Below are 20,081 nucleotides of genomic sequence, written 5' to 3'. Positions count from 1 at the left end.
AATGTGAAAGCAGCTGGGAGAATATCAGAGCAATCTCCAATCCACCATGAAAGTGGAAAGCTGAAGGTTCCCTGTGGGTGAAGTTGCAACTCGGAGACAGGAGCCTCTGTTCTCCTTCAGCTAGAAATTCCTCTCCCCATCTGTCCTACAGAATTCATAGTGCAGCCATTTTAAATCCTCAAACCTTCCTGGTGGCTAAATACACAGTGTGTTTTCCACCAGATCACCATGGACCATTATGAAAACACCATTAATGAAAAAGAACATGTTTTCAAGGATGATATGAACCTGCCTTTCCTTGGTGGGTGTACATGGTAAACTTCCAGTACATGTTTGGCCATAAAGTCTGGAAAAATCAGGTGGGCTGAACCAAAGACTCAGATTTTCTGAGGGTCGACCCAGAAGAGGAGATAGGGCACTAGGAGGGACACAGAATGGAGAAGCATCCCTGGTTGGAAGTGGGAGCCTCAGGGAAGTTGGGGCTGGCCTCCTGTGGGAAAGTGTTACCCTGAATCATGCTGCCTCAGAACAGCAGAGTGAACCTGGAAGAGGAAGGAAGGATGTGATTTCCGGTACCCCCCCCCCCTTCTTCCTGGTGCTGTCATTTGAGCTGCCATATATAAACCATCCCAAGGCTCTGGAGGGATCACAGGCATCATTTACTCCTTGGAATATGGCACAGAGATGGAGCCCAGGTTGATGCCTTTGACTGTCTGGCACTCTGCACGCCTCACGCTAGATGGCTGACTTGTGTTGCCTCCATTCCTCTCACTTGGGGAGCGCCACTCCCCTCAGAATTCCCCCCAACCCCGCTGGACACCTTAAAATCAAACCTTAAAAATGTCATCCAGCCCCATCCAGGGTTAAAAGTAACTAGGACAGGAATTCTTAGCATTTCATTTCGACTGGGCAGGATGCCATTTTTCCAGCTCTTTTCTTGGCATCCATTCATCAGTTGTGAGTCCTCCGAGATGCTTGTTCAGGAAAGTTCCAGAACTCAGCTGAAAAGCAACCATACTTTCTGGGCTCACAGGGTCAGACAGGTTTTCAGAGTAGCTGTTAGTGTACATGTCAGTGTGTTTTGGGTTTCTGGTATCTGTTTATAGTCTTTGCGTCAGTGTTTGCATGAATGTATAGAAACAGTAGTGACTATCAGAGACGGGTGTGCTAGCTGACCTATTAGGAGCTTTCCGTACCTTGCCTTATTAGTTCTTGCAGCAATTATGCCGCTAGGGATTATCAGCTCTATTTCATACTAAAGAAACCAAGACTGCTAGAAGTTAAGTGACTTGGCCAAGGGTACGCAGACAGTAACAAGGAAAATTGGGATTCAGCCCCAGGATAATCACCACCCAAAGCCTGAGTCATGTCTGCCATTCTCACTCTAACGTCCACTGTAAATGTTTTTTTTTTTTCTTTACTTTCTAGATCATTGCTGTGGCTCTCTCCTTTGAGAAACGTCTCATTATTCAGCCCTCAAAATCCTTTCCGTTAATCTGTTGGTAAGATTAGAGGGAACATGGAAGAGAATTCGCCAGGTCTGAAACAGAACACAATGGCATCTTCAACTCTGGTTTTGAACATGGCTTTTAGAATGGAAGGGAGGTTGGTTGGAAAGTCCGTTAAGACACACTGAGGTGAGGGGTAAAAGCTAGAAGCCAATGGAAGCAGCCCTTGGGTGGACAAGGGGGGGCGTGGGAAGTTCTGCTGTGCGGAAGTTGTAGGTGAATGTGGCCAAACCCAGTCGGAGCACGGAGAGAGGGGCCATGCTCCTTAGTTCTTGACCCCTGTGGCATCCACATCAGGTTCTAACTAAAATGTATGTGTTTCCCTTTCTGAGCTTCTGTTCTTTCATCCCTAAAATGAAGGTTCCGAATCAAATAATCCATAAGTTCTCTTCCAGCACTGACCTTGATGAGCGTGAACTTTGAGAATGAACTCAGCCTTGACGGTGGAGACGTGCCATTTGCGCCGTCGGTGGCTCTGGCGCAGAGAACTAAAAGGTCAGGTTTTCTATCGGGACCTGACCCCTCTGTGTTGTGAATATGTGCGGCAAGATGAGAAGCAGTAGCTCTCCAGAGAATGACTCAGAGCTTCCCAGAGAAACATCTGACCTTTGGCGGTTTTGCGCCAGGGAAGAGGGAGTGCGTGCCTCTCATCCGTGTGCTGGTGTTGCTTATTCACCCCTAGAAACCCTCCAGGGCTGTTACATATGCGAGCATCCCGCCAGGTACCAGAGACAAAGGCTGCTCCAGCTGAATGTGTGGACACCTTGGGTTGTTGCTAAAATTCAGACTCTGTAACACGCTCCCTGGTGGTGCCAGCACGGCTCCTTCTTACCCACCTTTCCGATCAGCATCGGGTGCCGCACAGGAAAGAAAATGTAACCAAATTTGGAAATCCCAGGTTCTAATCCCAGTTATATCATTCCTTATCTTAACAAACCTCAAAGAGATCCCTTAGCTCCTCAGAGTTTCTCCTACAGAGTTATAAACATAATTACTAACTAACATCGAATGCCAGGTGTGCTCATTCTTGTGTGTGCTCTACCTTATTTCATCCTCGTGATAACCTTAGGAGGTAGGCTTTGTTATCAGCTGTATCCTATAGAAGCTGAGCACAGATAGTTTAATAACTTGCCCAGGGTCCATGGCTCATACATAGGCTAGGATTTGAGTTGTACCATCTGAGTCTGGAGCCTTCGCAACTTGTAGACATGGTAGATAGGAAAGTTCTTGGAACTTACTTGTGTGTGTGTGTGTTTTGTACAAACATACCATATAAATAAAAACATCCATTTCTTTGGTATGCTCACCTTAATATTTAGGACACCTGAAAAGAAGAGGTAGAAGAGGTGTTTTCCAGATGAGATTGTATTTGTCTTGAGTAAAAAAATGTTCCAGTTTATGAAAAAGCCAATGCTTTTCAAAGTTTTGAAGAACACAGGTGTTTGCCATGTTGTCTCGCGTAGTTCAGCTAGCCCCCCCAAAAATGTGTTCCCTAGGAGGAATGTTCAGAGGAATCGGAGGTTGGTTTACTGAGGTTTTGGTTATTTGGAATGAAATCCAAGTTAGTCTCCTGCCTTATTTTTGCCTATTTGGAAAATATACCCAATCCCTTGACTGCCTTGGTAGGAAGAGCAGGGTTACCCAACTACATGGTTCTTGTGATTTAGGACATGGCAACCATGTAAATTATTATCCTGAACATGAATTCCTGCTGAATTTGTTCTTCAAGTGGAAGTCATAAGAGGTTGATTGCAAACAGCCTCTGACTTCGTCATCTGTCACCTCACTGGACACCAGGCTGCCATCTGTCAGAATAAGCAGATGTCCGATTTCTTCTCTCACTCCTCCCTGTAATTCCCCAGAGGCTTCTATCTGACTGATAGTAGCAGTCTTCTTCAGGTGAGAGAATTATTCTCACATGAATGTGTACTCATGTCTGAATTCCGTTCTTAGAAGCATCCCGACTGTAGAGTTAGCGTGGCAAAGACCGGGCACCTGCATCAGCAGGCCCCAGTACCCCTGGCCCATCGCAGACCTCACTGATGAAACCCTCCAATCCGTTTGCCACATCCCAACAGAATCTTAGACTCGTTCTCACCTCAGCATGCCTCGCGGCCTGGACCCATCCGTTGCCATTAGCCCAAGTGATTTAACCTGCCCACAATGTCAACCCTTAAAAATTCCCTGAAGTTTGAGTCTCTTTTCTGTTCGATAAATATGGATTAAACACCTAATTGCTTAGGCGTGCGAAAAAGACATGTTTTCCACCTTCTCGTTTTATCCTTTCCTCTACAAAGTGGATAACTTGCAGGCCTACTGAAAGTCTGAGTTCGTCGAATTTTTAGTTAAAGTTTTCATAGAGTTTCTCTCCTTTCTCTGGGATATGCATCCTGCAGTTCTGATTAATTTGGTGAGCGTTGTTAAGGTTTCTGTTACTTTTCATCACCAGTGAACGCAGAGTCTTTCTCCAGCTTTCCTGCTACGATGCTCCCAGAGGAATACCCGCGTTACCATGACCTGCTTTCTGTAGACATCCCCGGGGCGGTTCAGCCGTCGGGTAGGTGACCCTGAGGAGCAAATGGCTGCTTTTGGCTCAGCAACTGCACCGTGCTCAGCTAAAGCCCTCCCCCTGACAGCTTATCCATCAAGAATCTGGTGTCCGTTTAAATGACCACTTAAGTTTCCTCCTTGCGTTTGAGTTCATCATGTCAGAAGTCCCTGGAAAGCCTGTCTAGACTAGATGCTTGCCACCAGCCGGAAGAGTGAGCCCCCCTCCCCCCACACCATCTCTCATGCTTTCTGTGCAGGTTAGGGCACTCAGAAACACCTGCCATGTTAGGAAGTGGGTGAAAATGCAAAGCAAAGAATTCATATATTTTCTCCCAACTAGGGGAGCTTGGGTTCCTGCTGGAATGGCTTCCAAAAGATGAGTAGGTGAAAAGCAACCTAAGCACGGGGCTGGACTGATCAGACTGGCTTAAACCTGCTTTCCCTGCCCTTTGTCCCCTGGGCTGCCTAACCGGCTGCCTAAATACCACTGGGGTTTGCCCTGGCCATGCTTAGAAGTTGTTTTAAATTCTGTACCATTGAATTGCTAAGGTTTGGCTTCCTAAGTCATAACTATGATATCATTTGCTATTTTGAATTTTTAAAACAGAGTGAGAAATAGAACATCTACAGCATACAAGGCATTGTCTCTGGCCCTATAGGGACCACAGAGAAGCCTTTTACGCTCAACCAGTTCTCAAAACCAGGTTTGTTTGTTTGTTTGTTTTTTAAGATATTTTTGTTTTGTTTGTTTTTTGTTTTTTTTTAAAGATTTTTTTAAAATTTATATATTTGACAGAGAGAGAGAGAGAGAGAGATCACAAGCAGGCAGAGAGGCAGGCAGAGAGAGAGGGGGAAGCAGGCTCCCCGCTGAGCAGAGAGACCCATGTGAGAGGCTCCATCCTAGGACACTGAGATCATGGTCTGAGCAGAAGGCAGAGGATTAACCCACTGAGCTACCCAGGTGCCCCGAAACCAGGTGTTTTAAACTTAGAATCCAGGAGTACCAAAAGACCAGCAAAGATGGATGAACTTTTTGAAATTAAATGCAGCAATTTCTGTGACTGTATATATGTGGGTGGGGTTTTGGTGTTCTGTTTTTTGTGGGGTTTTTTTGTGTGTGTGGTGTGGTGGGTTTGTGGGTTTTGTTTAAGGGCGGGACCTCCACCTTCATCAGATTCCTAACGATATAAAGTAACCCAGAAGATAAGGACTGCTAAACTATCCAGGAAAATCTCTAAAAAGTTACTAAGTGACTAGAAAGAACTATCCTCTTGCTCTGCGGGAGGAAGCACACCACTTTTCTGCATGGTTACCCAGGAGCTAATGTTAAGCTCTGTGGAACTAGAAGGAGAATTACCTGGATCTGTTTCATTTTACAGATGGGTAAATTGAGGTCTGCAGTCTCAGGTGCGAAGGCCATGGCAGTCTCTGTTTCCTCTGTGTTTCAGAGACTTTTTAGTATTCATTTAATATTTTACCAATTTTTTGAACATTTGCTTTGGGTTAAGTGAGGGATTTTCAGCCTCTCAGTATAGTCCAGGCATTCTTTCAAAAATTTGACATTTGCAATACACTTAGCAGAATTATATTACTGTCTAGTTATGGTTCAACTCTCAGTCATCCTCAACAACAAATACTTTCTTCTCTGCCCTTACCTTCTTCTTTGCCTACTTTCATTTAATCCAGGAAAAAGGCAGTCTTTCTTTGGTATGGTTGTTTTTTTTTTTTTTTTTAGATTATTTATTTATTTATTTGACAGGCAGAGATCACAAGTAGGCAGAGAGGCAGGCAGAGAGAGAGAGAGAGAGAGAGAGACTGGAGGAAGCAGGCTCCCCGCTGAGCAGAGAGCCCGACACGGGGCTCGATCCCAGGACCCCGGGATCATGACCTGAGCCGAAGGCAGAGGCTTTAACCCACGGAGCCACCCAGGTGCCCCTCTTTGGTATGGTTTTGATGACATACTCCTGATCATGTGAATAGCAGACTCCCACTCTACATTTCTGGCATCACTGAAACGATATGCATTTTCAGTTATTGCAAAAAATAAGTATAAAGAAAATTTTACGCAGTGATCATAATCTTGTGTATGGCCCTAAAGGGTTCAGAGCCTTCTGGTTGAGAAATGTCCAGCTAGATTGTGGGCTGGGCATTAAAGATTCAAAATTTTAAAGAACTATACCTATGGAGTGCTTATTGTTCTAGATACGGGATAAACCCCTTGACTTCGTAGAAATACAGTATAGTGGGAAAAGCGTAATGGACACATTGACAGGTAAGACAGTTTCTGAGTATGACAAATGTTAAGAAAGAAAATTGAAGGGTAATAGAGTAGTGAGTGAATGAGAAGCAGAAGTGGGCTACTTTCTGGAGGGTCCTTGGTGGAGGTGACTCTGAGTCACATTAATGGTGAAGGGTAGGCCAGCTCATAAAGCACTCAGGAAAGGGTGTTCCAGGCATTGGAAAAGCCACTGCAAAGATCCAAAGAGAAGGATGGCCTTGGTATGTCCAAGTGTAGAGGACAAATTAAAGGTCAATGTGGCTAAACTTCAGTAGACTATATGGAGAGTGGGACAAAATAACGTTGGAGAGAGAGGAAGGGGGCAGATTATATTGGATCTTGTGGCCAAGGTTAAGGAGAGTGTATATTTTATTCTGACTGCATTGAGAACCAGCAGTTGAAGCAGGAGACTTGAGTGTCGTCTCCCTTGTTTTAAAAACAAACAGCTGGTGGAAAATAGATTTGAGAAGGGCCGGGCTGGAAGCAGAGAATTAGGAAAGTAGGCTGTTACAGTAGCCGAGGCAGGAGGTCATCATGAGCTGGACTACGAGAGTAAAGGCAGGAACAGTGAGAAGAGCTAATGGAGAAATGACCAAGATTCATCCATGCACCAAGGAAGCTGGACCTGTTGTTAACGATGACAACTATACCAAAAGTGTGTGGGCGTGGCTATTTCCAGTAGGCTTTGGGGGGTGGGGTACGGGCAGGGGACATATGTTCTTCAACCATTACCTTGTCAAAATCTGAATACAACAAGTTCTTAAGTATTTTCAAACCCTTATTCCTGTAGACCATGTGAATTCAATTCATCAAAGGCTTCTTTCCAATAAAATATGAAACTAGGAAATGTTATTTTCTTTCTGTATACTTCGCCCTGTCCTCTCACTGCTGCAGAATGAGGAAACTAGTTGTGGTTCAGAACAAAACCGCAAAAACCATTCCATAGATCCAGCTTCCATCGAGGGAAAGTCAGAGTCTTTCCTTTTTTGCCTAGCCGCCGCGGTGGGAAACCCTGAGAAATTTGTTTTGTTTTGTTTTCCCTTGGACTTGACTGAAGCCAGGTCTCTCCTGAAAAGAATGTCTTTCCCTATTGTGTCTGACTCAATGTGAGTCGAGGGGCTTTACCTCCAGCTTCAGTATTTGGTAAATACCCAGTTTCTTGATGGTCTCGTTTTCCAAATCTGCTGGGGTTGTCTTGAGCTTTGGCCTCATTCACTGAGGAACCTGGATTTCTGGGAAGTTTCTGCCTCAAGCCCTTCAGCACGGATATTAAAGGGCCCCTGTCAAGTTTTGAAGGGTGTGACCATTGCCAGAATCCCCACAAGCCAAGCCCCTGAGGGAAGCTGTTGCCAGCTGGCCCCCCGCCATAGCAGAAATGGCTGGATTTCAGTGGTTCTCTGTGTATGGAGCTGGCTGAGTTCCCCTGGATGAAAGGCAGCCTAATATAAACTGAAAATGTTATTAATAAGCAGCCACTTAAGAATTTCCTATGACTTGCCAGTGATTTGGGGGCCTCTATGTGAACAGGGAGAAAAGCACAACTTGTTTTACATGGATTAGGGGACCGGTGCCGTCAGTCTGAAAGGGCATCAAAAAGGCATTCAGGTGTTTGGTGAAGGGCTCTGGAGTCTAGCAGATCACGATTTGCAGTCCTGTTTTCATCACCTCCTGGCCGTGGGAGCTGGGGTGAGTTCCAGAAACGCTCTGAGCCTTGGTTTTCCCATCTCTAAAATGAGAATGAGAACGATAATTTCCATCCCGTACTGTGCTTTGAAGACTGAATAAGGAAATGTGGAAAGTGCTTAGTGTAGAGCCCAGCATACAATCAAAATATTTTCTTAAAAAGAAAAGTTGAGGTGCTTGGGTGGCTCAGTCAGTTGAGCGTCTGACTCTTGGTTTCAGCTCAGGTCATGGTCTCAGGGTCATGAGATTAAGGGCCTACTTACCCCCCACCCCTCCATTGCCCCTCCTGGTCCAGGCTCTGAGTTCAGTGGAGAATCTACTAGAAATTCTCTCTCTCCCTCTGCCCCTTCCCCCTCAACATATGTGCTCACTCTCGCCCTCTCAAATAAATAAATTAATTAATTAAAAAAAAAAAAAGAAAAGTTGGGGAAAGCAAACCCTAGAAATGGAACCAAATGGGCTTTACCTCCCTTGCTCAGGAAAGAAAAAAGTATTTGGGATTCTGGACACTCACAACCACAGCATTTGGTGTCTCTGAGCTTCACTTTCTTTATCTCTGAAAGGACAATAATAGCCCTTGCTGTTCTCGTTAACCTTGTAGAGTTTCAAAAAGGTAATTCAATGGATTCCCAGGAGTGAAAATGGATGGTATTCCCTAAAGTGCTTCATTAGGCCCGGGGGTCAATAATTCAATATGTAACCTGTTCTACCTTATTGTATTTTGGTTAGAAAAGGTCATTTGTGTGACCTTGAAATATTAAAAGCATGCTAAAGATACATAATCCTTGGGTAAGGATTGTAATCAAGTTACTTGCTTCATCCAGCATACCTGTAAGTATATAGCAGGAGTTTAATAAAGACTTATGGAAAGGACTTCTTTGCTCCTAGTTTTCCATCGATCTATTTTCTGTCCTGACTGGAATACATTAGTTGGGTCTAGAGTAACTTCTAGAGAACAGGAACCATGACTGCTTTTACTTGTTTTATTTGCTATCCTTCCATAGAGAATAGGGCATGACATAGTGGCAGACAGTCAGCTTTTGCTACCTGATGCATGCTGTATGTATGCACCATCTAATCCTAGCAGCAGGTCAATGAAGTAGTGGAGTTAGGATTTGAACCCAAGTAGCGTGCCTCCAGAATCTAAGATCTTAATCCACTATACTATCTACTGCCTTTAAGTGCCTAGGCAATATTTAATGCCTCAGATCTTGTCCTGAGATTAGCCAACTTCTTCTACAATCAGCAGATAGCATGGAAGATGAAGGCAAAGAGATATTTTGTGGAATCTTCCAGTCCTTGCCTTGAAGTTTGGAGGCAAGTGTTAGAATCCAATTTGCAGTTACTTCTTCAAAAACTATTCTCCTGAAGGACTTATCTGGAAAGGAAACGCTCTCAGAACTTACTCTGCTCAATGACCAACGAAACAAAACGTGCGTGTCATAAAATCACAGATAGCATGTTGACAAAGTGAAGCTGAAGAATTCTTCCAGAAAGAGTAACCATTCTGTCTACCTCGGTTTATTCTTCACAGAGCCATGGGTCTGACAGGCAGCTAAGGAAATCAGAGCTTCTCTAGATATCCATAGCCCTTCCTGGGGATGCAGTGATGCAGGTAGCAGCGTTGCCATGGAGACAACATCCGTGGCCAAGCTCTTCTCCTCTGAGGGCTCACTGTGTGTACTCATTATGATGCTGAATTAGCTAGCTGTGTGTTTGGTAGGCAGATTCCTCAGTGGCCAGGGAACATTTTTACAACGAAGTCAACACTCCTTCACATGGTCTGTTATGTGTAATTTCTCTACCTGCCCTCTTGCTGCCATCTTTGACTCCTCTCCATATCTTGATGGCACCTTCTTCTCTCCCACCTCCGTCTTTCATTCACCTGTTGGGAATATTCCTTCCTTCTCTTTTTGCTTAGCATCCTCCTACTTGGCAACCTTTAGGTCCAGCTTCCCCAAAAGAGCCCTCCCTGACTCTTTGGTAACCAGAAACTCTCCGTAGCACAGTGCCTGGCACACGGTAGGTTTTCTGTTAGTAACTCTCCTAACAGCAAAGCCACAGAAAATGACTTTCTAGTTGGTTTGTTTTCAAACTTATTATTTTGAAAACCTGCAGTGTTACATAGTTGTTTCCAGAATATAACAGTGAACATCCATATATTTTTCTAGAATTCTCTGTTGTCAACATTCTGCCACATTTGCTACAGGTTGTCTCTCTCTCTCCCCACACGTGCATATATATTATTAATATTCTAGCTTACCCATGTGAAAACAAATGACAAACATCCCTGATGATATTTCAGCATCTGTCTCCTTGAAACAAGGACATTCTCCTCAGTGTCCCCCCAAAGAACTCTTCACTTTGATATCTGTGGTTTAGCTCTTTATGTTTATATCTTTGTGTCCCAGTCAGACGGGATTCTTGGTTTTGTTGTTGTTGTTTTGTTTTGTTTGAATGCCTCACAATACCTCCTGGGATGTATAGTACATAGATGTTCAGTGAATTATTGTTTAATAAATGAAGCTGCCTGCAGCGAACGTTTTTGGTATTCCCTTCTTCCCCTTTGGCACTCACCAGCTTGGTTGACTGGGCTCCTCTCTGAGGAGTGTTTCAAACCATCTTCCACAGCTCCTCAACTGAAATGGGTCACAGTTGTCCAACGCTGCAGCCTGTCCCTTACCTTATGTTGGCATCCTTCCCTTCGCCCAATTTCATTTTCGATTTCCCTGTCAGGACTTTCTGGGGATCAACTCCTATGATTCTTTACACTCAGATACCTCCTGAGGCTCTGATTCTGGGGACAGACAATCTCGGGCACCGTCCTTCAGTTACTGAGACATCATAGTCCTAAATCCAAAGTACGGTAAGAGAGGTTCCAAAGAAGTTTCTGTAAGAGAGGTCATGCAGGAGGCTGATCGTTCAAACGGAATATTTCTCCTGCTCGGAAATTACAAGATAAATTCAGAGTAGGGAGCAGTGTGTATTTGCTCATGGAGATATGAATTGACATATGAGAGGAAACCACTGCCACCAAAAATGATCCTCTACCAACTTTAGCAGTGCCTGGGAGAGAGAAGCTCCTGTCGGCGCAGATGGCCCGAGCCGCTGGAGCCCGGGCCGAGGGCAAGGACTTGGATGGGGCCAGGCAGCGTGGTCTTGGCTCTCAGCACACACCAGCCTCCTACCCAGCTGGCGCTGTCACGGTCTCACCCTTTAGCTTCTGTGTTTATTAGGAAACCATTTTTTCCTTTCTCACAGAGATAGGAATCTCGCTTCCAGACATGGCGAGTGTCAAGGTTCATGCCTGGGTCCCTCATTCAGACGGAGTGTTTGCCAGAAAGGGGGGGGCAAACAACGTGTTGTGGCTGTGGGGAGGGAGCAAAGGAGCCAGTCAGGCTGCAAATAACAGGATGTGCTGATATCTGGGTATCAAGACAGAGGGACAGAGGAATTCCAGGGACGAGGGGATGAGGGAAACAGTGTGCTTGAGGCACACACTTAGTTGTTGCTGTCCCCTGAATTTCACGTCTGTGCTTGAGCTCGGGGGGCAGGCAGTGGCACATCCAGTGTGGTCACTGTCACAGAGGCAGACTGTGGTGGGGGAGGGGAGGCCGCGCACCACCTCCTGAGAACGCCTCACGCTGCACTCTTCCCCACCTCAGGGCCTTTGTGCTTGCCTTCCTCTGCCTGGAGAATGCTCCCCCAGAGTGGCCTCCTGTTCAGTATTCTGATCACAGCTCAGATGTCACTGGGGCGGGGAGGCCTGTCCTAACCCCTCCTCAGCCCCCCTCTGCTTCATTTCCCTGTTTATTTCCATTATGGCACTTCCCACGATCCGCAAATGGCAAGTTCACCTGTTTGTTTATCTGCCTTTTGTCTGCCTTCCCCACTGGAGTCTAGGCTCCACGAGATGGAAGCGTCGTAAGTCTCTGTCAGCACCCTGTGCCCAGCATCTTATGGTGTACCTTGCATGCCGTAGAAGCTCATGGACTGCTGTCTGCTTGGATGGTGGGTAGGTTGCATGGATGGATGGATATGGATCAGTGGGCAGATGGACAGACAGATGGATGGCAAGATGGAAGGATGCATGGAAAAAAGGAGGAAGGAAGACCTGGCTCCTCTGTTTGCAACAAGGTGGTAGAATGATCCCTTGTCTTGGAAGCAGACGACGTAGGTTCTCATCTGTGTGACTTCAGAGAAGTCACCCATGAGGTGACAGCCTTGATTTTTGTATTTGTGCCATGGATTCAAATGCTAAGTCGACAGGACTACTGAGAATGAAGAGGTCAGATAAACTATGCAAAGATCACACGAATGTCATACACCCTCCATAAATGTGAGAAATGACGCTGGGAGTAGAAACGCATCAGCCATGTTCACCCTTACCTGGTGTTCTCTGGTCAGAAAGCAGGTGTAGTAGCAGTGGAGAGGAAGGAGCCCGGAGGTCGGAACTGTCATGCGGAGCCCTTGCTCCTTCGTGGGGCAGTTTCACCAAATGGAACATCCTGACTTTATTTCAGGCCAGCCTCCGCCCAAGTTTCTCTTGCCTGCCTGCCTTTCCACCATTCCAAACCTCCACTTGTGTTTGGTGAAAGATGCAGGAGGTGGGAGCAGTAGCCGTATGTGTAGGTTATATAATCATGTGACCATGTTTTCGGAGGGAAACAGCGGGTGTTCTGTGTCAGAGCACCATTTTGACAGCTTTGCCTTAGTCCTGACGGGATCATGTCAGCCATATCTTACGGCAGACAGACCCCACTTACGGTTCCTACCAGCTCACCTGCAACACAGCACGGCAATGCCTTTGCTGCTAACAGCACCCACTGTCTCTTCATTTGTTGACTTTGGGGCAACCTGCAGCCCAGTAAAAACTCTTTTCACCCCACACACTTATTTTCCCCCTAAGGAGACCCAGGGGAGGTATCCCCATGGGACAGCGAACTCAGAACAACGTTCACCTCATCTTAGGCTGGAAACTTAAGGAAATTGGGCAACAGAGTAGACTGTGAAAGTGGAGCTCCTGTCCAGCTCCTGCCAAGTCCGTCCTGCCCAGGGTGGAACCTCCACGCGGTTTGAAGTAATGTCAGTTGCCGCAGCATTGAGAGTATGTGACCGAGGTACAAAGACCCAATTCACAGCCAAGGCTTAGTGGTTTTAAATTATCCATGCCCCATCTCTCCCCACTTGCACAGAAAACTGAAAGTTGATAGCTATTGAAATCTGGTTTTCAGATGTGTTTTTATCTGACGGACCTAACATAACGATGGGATAGTCATAAATACATATGTGATTCCCACGTTGCCGGCATCTTCCTTGCTATGTAAGTAAGTTCTCTAATCCCGTTATGGGGCACTGGATCAGAACAAACCCACTTATCTGGATTGAATAATCCCCTTCTCTTTGCCGAGAGTGCTGTGTGTACGTGTGTGGGTGTTCTGGCTCATGCCTTGTCATTCCAGGACAGTCTTGTCTCTTGGTACTCGCCGATGGGGAACATAGAGAATGAAGTCTGGTCTCCAGTTTCTTAACATGAGGGAAAAGAGAGGACCAGCAGCTGTTTCTGTTTAACAGTGATTATCCCTGGGATTGTGAGTGTTTTGAAATATTTCTCTTCTTGCTTATCTGCAATTCCTGATTCCTACATTAACTGTGTGCTTTTTTTTTTTTTTAAAGGGTAAGGAAGCAGTAACTTTGTAATATGGAGAAAAAGGTTCCCCCTTTTCCTCTTATTAAGAATAAAATAAGTTATTTTTTTGCCTTCCATGATCTGGAGTCATGGAAAAATTCAAATACTGAGGACCCATCCATTTACATAGCAAAAAGCTATGGAAGACTTTGGGTTATTTTATCCCTTTTGTCTTTAACAAAGGTGAATTTCCCCACTCTGAGCTGAGCTCAGCAGCCTAAGGTACTGCCCTGTGGCCCCTTGGCCATGTCTAGGGTTGTCCATTCCTCATCAATTACTTAGTGTGTCTTGTGGCCAAGTTGCCCTTTAAGCAGTCTGCCCTTTGACACTTTGCATAAAAAGTGGCCTGAACCTAATCTGGCCATGGACTTGGGACAGAGAAGTCCACAGCACAGGGGCAGTGGAAGGCAGGAGGACAGGTGGCAGGGCTGGCAATGAGTCACGCCTCTGGCTGTTGATGTGATACTGCCCCTCTCTAGCACCTTTTTATACCCGTACCTCGATGGGTACCCAGGGGAGTGACAGGTGGGCTTAGCAATGTCAAAGTCTAAGACATGGCAGTCAGGAGGGTTCACTGTAGGTTCCCTGGAACAATTTTAAAAACGTGTGTTGTCCAGGGTTCTTGAGACCTTCGGTATGTTGGCAGAACACACATGTTTTCACGTTTTCAGACCATTCCCTGACTCCAGTGTTCCCTTCTAACTGGAAGACCAGCATCAGAAGAGTGTCCTCCCAGTGTGGATCGGGGATGCTGGGAGAAACGCATTTCCTGGGCCCTGTCTCAGGTCTATCAAATCTGAATTTCCAGGTTACCTCCCTCCTCCCCAAGCATCTCCATGTAATGTCTTGGCAACCAGATATGTCATTTCCCATGACTAGAATCATTATTTGTATGCAGCGTTTCATGATGGGAATTGTTTGTCTTTTGAAAGTCATTGATAGCCTCCTTTTCTGGGGGAGGGTGTCTTTCCATCATCTTTCAGAATATTGAGCATCTAATTTACATTTTGCTAAGTGCTAGGAATGACCTTGAGCTCTCGAGGGAAGTGTGCTGGTTTCCAAACTTATGTTCTTGGGATCTTAGGGCCGTGAAAATGCCTGGAGTTTGGAAAGCATGTCGAGCCTGAAACAGGCCAGGTCTCCTTCCCTTACATCAACTTGGGCAGCTCTGTTTCTATATCGAGATTTCACGTATGAGTTCTTTTGAAAAGATATTTTCCTCTCATTAAAAAAAGGGAGCAGGAGGGTGAAAGAGAGAAAGCCCCCCTTTTTTTTTTTTTTAAAAAAAAGGACTTAATGATGTTTACAGTGCCATCCAAATCTAGAATCCTGCAGTTCAGGACACAAACTTGTCAGAATCGCATTATAAAGGAGGATCCCTTTTTGCCTTCATCCTATCACTTCTCACACAAAACAAGACATTGTGGTTCCGGGATCAGTGTTGTAAATAACCTGTCAACATTTCCAAGATGAGACCCCCCCACCCCACACACACACACACCCGAACCCAGCCAGGCACCCATTCTGTTTATAATGAACCTTTCCACAGCACGGTAGGTAGGGTAATTAGCCTAAATTAGCCATTCTTCAAATGGTGTGGCCGTGGGTGCAGATGACCAGAGTACTTAGAGATGGCTAGAAAGAGAGCCTCTACCTGCCCACCAGTATTGTGTGTCCTAAGAAAAAGCAGATCATGGCTTCTGGATATGGAAGCAAATACATTAAAAGCTGCAACTTTTGGATGGGGGGGTGGGCTGCAGGGGTGGTTGCCCGGCAGAGGGAAGAAAGGAAGGGGAATGCGGGATCACTGCTCTCGGAATCCTGCCTTCCTCCCTGGAAACCTGTCATTCACAAACCCAATTATGTGCAGGTAACATGTCAACTCTGACAGAATGAAACCAATGCGTGCTTTATATGGTTAGTGTTTTTTTTTTTTTTTAATGAAATCCTGCTATACTAGCAGGTTCTATTTTCATAAATGTCTTTTTTTTTTAAAGCCAAATCATATATTTCCCCACACACTCCTGAAAAGCTTTAATCAGTGTGTCGAAAGAGAGAGTGGTTGGGTGTTGCTGTGTACATGTTGCCAGGAGGGGGAGAGAGACACAGGGACCAAGAGAAATCCGCTTGGCCTATCTCTGACCCTCTGCTCTTTTCTGAGTGTCTGGGCCTTGGGTTCCCCATTTGTAAACAGGGGTAATTAAATTAGTCTTTCCAAAGGCTGCCATGGAATCACTCAAAGATTGAAAATTCTTTACAAATAAAAATGCCTTGCCGTAGGAGTGCCTGTTAATTATGAATGAGAAGTAGAAGGCAGGCAGCTAGCAGGGAAAACACAGGAGGTCCTCATGGTTTTCTGTTTACCATTTTGTTTTCTTTTTTTCTTTGTTTTCTCTTTGATTTTTTCTGGATGTGTGTGTTGTTCAAGGGTAAAAGCGCATTCTGTGGTTGGGATCAGGTATGCTTTCTGCCGTTAATTGTTGGGGCTCAGTGATCAGGTCAATCCTATTTTGAGTCTCTGTTCCGCTCACCACTAGGGGTTTACTTTGAACATGTTGCTTGATATCGCTGGGACTTCCATTTCTGCTCCGGGAAGTGGGGATGGTGTTTTCTTTCTTGGAGGGCTGGTGTACCAATCTGGGCTCCTGTAAGGCATGTGTAAGCCAAATGCTATGTGTTCTGCCCCTATATGCACCCTCCCCAATCACCCTCATCCTGCCTCACCTTGCCTGTATTCCCTAGCACCCAGCATCTTTACTGTGCTGTTTGATCAGATCATTTGCTATGTGGATTGCTCAGGTTCCAAGAAGGCAGAGATCCTTGCTTGTTTTGGTTAGATTTCCGGAATGCAAGAACAGTGCCTGGCCCACGGTAGCTGCCTGATGGTGACAAAATCGGCCCTTAGCCCTCTCCCCTTCTCTGTTCTCTTCCACTCAGTGAGATTCATTCTGGTTCTGGTTCTGCAATTCTGTATTTTGTTTTCTTCTTGTCTTTTTTCTTCTCCCGGCGATCTTCACTTCATTAGATTATGTCCGTCAGACCTTAACTATTGTATTATTATGCTGTTTCCCTGTACTGCTGGATACATGGGTTGCACAGACGAATATTCTGGAGACTGACTTTGGTAAACATTCTTCTACATTTTCGTTTTGAAAAGTATGGCTGTCTAGTATAATCCGTGAATCACCAAAGAGCTTCCTAAATTTACTCAAACACACTGAAGTGTGTTTTTTTTGTTTTGTTTTGGTTTGGTTTGTTTTTTTGCCCCTTAAGTCATTAACTGATGTAAAAATAACGGGAGGGAAAAATCCCCGGCCACTTCCTAACACCCTTGACTTCTTTACAGTAGCTGGTTAGTTAAAGAGTTACTGTTAAAATGGGCTCTTTTTTTAAAAGCAGCAGCCTGGGTTGGGAAGAAACCTCTTTGAGTTTGGAGATGCAAACCAGATCCAAGTGTGCATTCTATCTGTGTATATTTTCAATCTGATGAAAAGCAGGAAGTAGGAGAATCTATCAAACCCAAGTTGGCTGAACTAAACCACTTTTGTTTCTTGAGTACATTTTGGTGTCAAAATGTAGGCACAAGACATTCATAGAGTAAGGACAGAAACCAACTGATCATCTTAATGGATGGAAAAAAGCATTTGACAAAACCCAACACCTTTTAGTGATAAAAACAACAACAACACTCAACAAACTAGTGTAGAAAGAATCTTCTTCAACTTGGTAAAAGCTGTAAAAAGCCCACAGCTAAATAATACTTGATGGTAGAAGATTGGATGTTTTTCCTTAAGATCAAGACCGAGACCAAGATGTCTGCCACTGACACTTCTGTTGACCATGGTGCTGGAGGTTCCGGCCAGGGCAATAAGGCAAGACAAAGACATAAAAGGTATCAAACTGGAAAAGAAAGAATAACACTGTCTCTGTTTACAGATGACAGGATCTTGTATACAGGAAATGCTGAGGAATACACACACACACACACACACACACACACGTCGTGCTCTTAAAACTGAAAAGACAAGTTCAACAAGATTGTATGGTGCAAGATGAATGTGCCTGTATTACTGGTGTTTCTGTACTGAAAATGAAATTAAGCAAAACAATTCCATTTAAATAGCATCCAAAAGAATAAAATACTTGGGAATAAATTTAAAAAAATATGTGAGACTTGTGACGGAGAAACACAAATGAGCATTGAAAGAAATTGAAATAGACTGAAATAAATGTGAAGACATCCTTTGTTCATGGATTGGAAGATCTCATATTAAGATAGCAATGTTCTCCAAATTGATCTCTAGATTCAGTGCAATTCCTGTCGATATTCCAGCTAGGACTTTTGCAGAAAATGGCAGGCTCGTCCTAAAATTTGTATTTCATGGTGCAAATGCCAGGGACCCGGGAAAGCTAGCACATTTTTTTTTTTTAAAGGAGGACAAAGTTGGAGGACTCAACATTCACAATTTCAAAACCTGCTGCAAAACTACAGTGATCAAGACAGAGTCATAATTGCGTAAGGCAGACAGATAACTCAATGGAATAGAACTGAGAATCCAGAAATAAACCATTACATTTATGATCAGCTGATTTTTGATATGGATGCTAAGACAACCCAATGGAGAAAGAACAGACTTTTTAACAAATAATGCTAAGACAGTTGAATAACTACATGAGTATGAAGTTGGACTCCTTCCTGACACCATGCATGAAAACTAGCTCAAAATGGAACACAGACCCAAATATAAGAGCTAAAGCCATAAACATCTTAGATAATTACATAGGAGTAAATTTTTTGACTTCAAGTTAGACAGTGGTTTCTTAGATAAGATACCAAAAGAACAAGCAATAACGGAAGAAAAATGGGACTTTATCAAAATAAGAAACTTTTGTGCTTTAATAGTCATCATCAAGAAAGTGAAAACTGGGGACGCCTGAGTAGCTCAGTCAATTAATCCGACTCTTGATTTTGGCTCAGGTCACGATCCCAGGATTGTTGAGATCAAGCCCTCCTACATCAGTCTTCATGTTGGCATGGAGCCTCCTTAAGTTTTTCTTTCTTCCTCTCTTTCTCTGCCCTCCTCCAATAAAAATAAGTAACTAATTAATTAATTAAAATCCCAAAGGCCTGTGTTTAAAAAAAGAAAAAAAGAACAAATTTGGAAGTGTTTATCCAATTAAAAAAAAAAATACCACCCAGAGAATGGGAGAATATTTTTACAAATTCTATTTCTGATAAAGGACTTGTATTCAGAAATACATATAAAGAATGCTTATAATTCTACAATAGAAAGACAAGTAACAATTTTAATAATGGACTAAGAGTTCAAACAGACATTTCTCCAATGAGGATATATAATAAGCACCTAGAAAAATGCTCAGTGTCATTAGCTATTAAGGAAGTAAGAAAACCACAAAAAGATGCCACTCCATTCCCACTAGGTTGGAAACAGTGGAAAGATACTAAAAAGTGTGGGAATGATGTAGAGAAAATAAAACACTCATATATTAATGGTGGGAATGTAAAACAGTGCATCTATTTCTGAAAAAGAGTTTGACAGTTCCCCAACATGTGAAACATAAAGTTACCATATGACCTAGCAGTTCTGCTCCTGGGTGTATAGCCAAGAGAACTGAAAACCTATGTTCGCACAAAAATACTTGTATATAAATATTTACAGCAGTAGTAGTCGCAAAAATAAAAATAATAGAAATAATCCAAATTTCACCTCAAGAATGGATGGACAAAATGTAACTTAACCATACTCTGGAATATTACAATGCAGTAAAAGGGAAGGAAGGATTGTCACATGTTACAACATGGATTAATCTTGGAAACATCCTACAGTGCAAAAAAAAAGCCAGTTTCAAAAAACTATGTATTACATGATGCCATACATATGGAATTTAGAACAGGCAAAGCCATAGAGACAGAAAATAGATTAGTGGTTGTCAGGGCCTGGGGGGAAGGGGAATATGGAAAGTCACTGCCAATGTGCCCTGTGTTTCTTTTGGGGTGATTAAAACATTCTAGCATTAAGTAGTGGTGATGGTTTCACAACTCTGTGAATGCACTAAAAGCCAGTGATTTGTACATTTTAAAATGGTGACCTTTCGGATATGGGAATTCTATCTTAACAAAGCTGTTGTCAAAAAAATTAGGCACATGTGGGGATTAGGATTCTGGACCCTCTCATTGCCTGGATAAGATGCTATTGAAACTGATCATGAAGATCTGAGTACCACAAAGAACAGCTCGTTTTCTAAAAATTTTCCTCCTTGATTTCTTTTTCTTCTCTTTTTTACTGGTAGAAGCTAGAAATGCTTTTGTGCTGCTGACATCAACCTTTTTACTGCTTCATCATTTTTGTAG

General features: G+C 43.9%; 1 protein-coding gene across 4 annotated transcripts in view; it reads left to right on the top strand.

The window, feature by feature from the left end:
* The window catches only part of PRICKLE2 (prickle planar cell polarity protein 2), a 319,612-nt gene that overhangs the window by 209,444 nt on the left and 90,087 nt on the right, over positions 1-20,081 (top strand). The window lies entirely within an intron of this gene.

Source organism: Lontra canadensis, unplaced genomic scaffold (genome assembly GCF_010015895.1).
Source record: "Lontra canadensis isolate GAN:19392208 unplaced genomic scaffold, GSC_riverotter_1.0 scaffold34, whole genome shotgun sequence".
Lineage (NCBI taxonomy): Eukaryota > Metazoa > Chordata > Mammalia > Carnivora > Mustelidae > Lontra > Lontra canadensis.
Note: the sequence above shows the minus strand (reverse complement) of the source record. Positions and strands in the feature narration are given on the sequence as shown.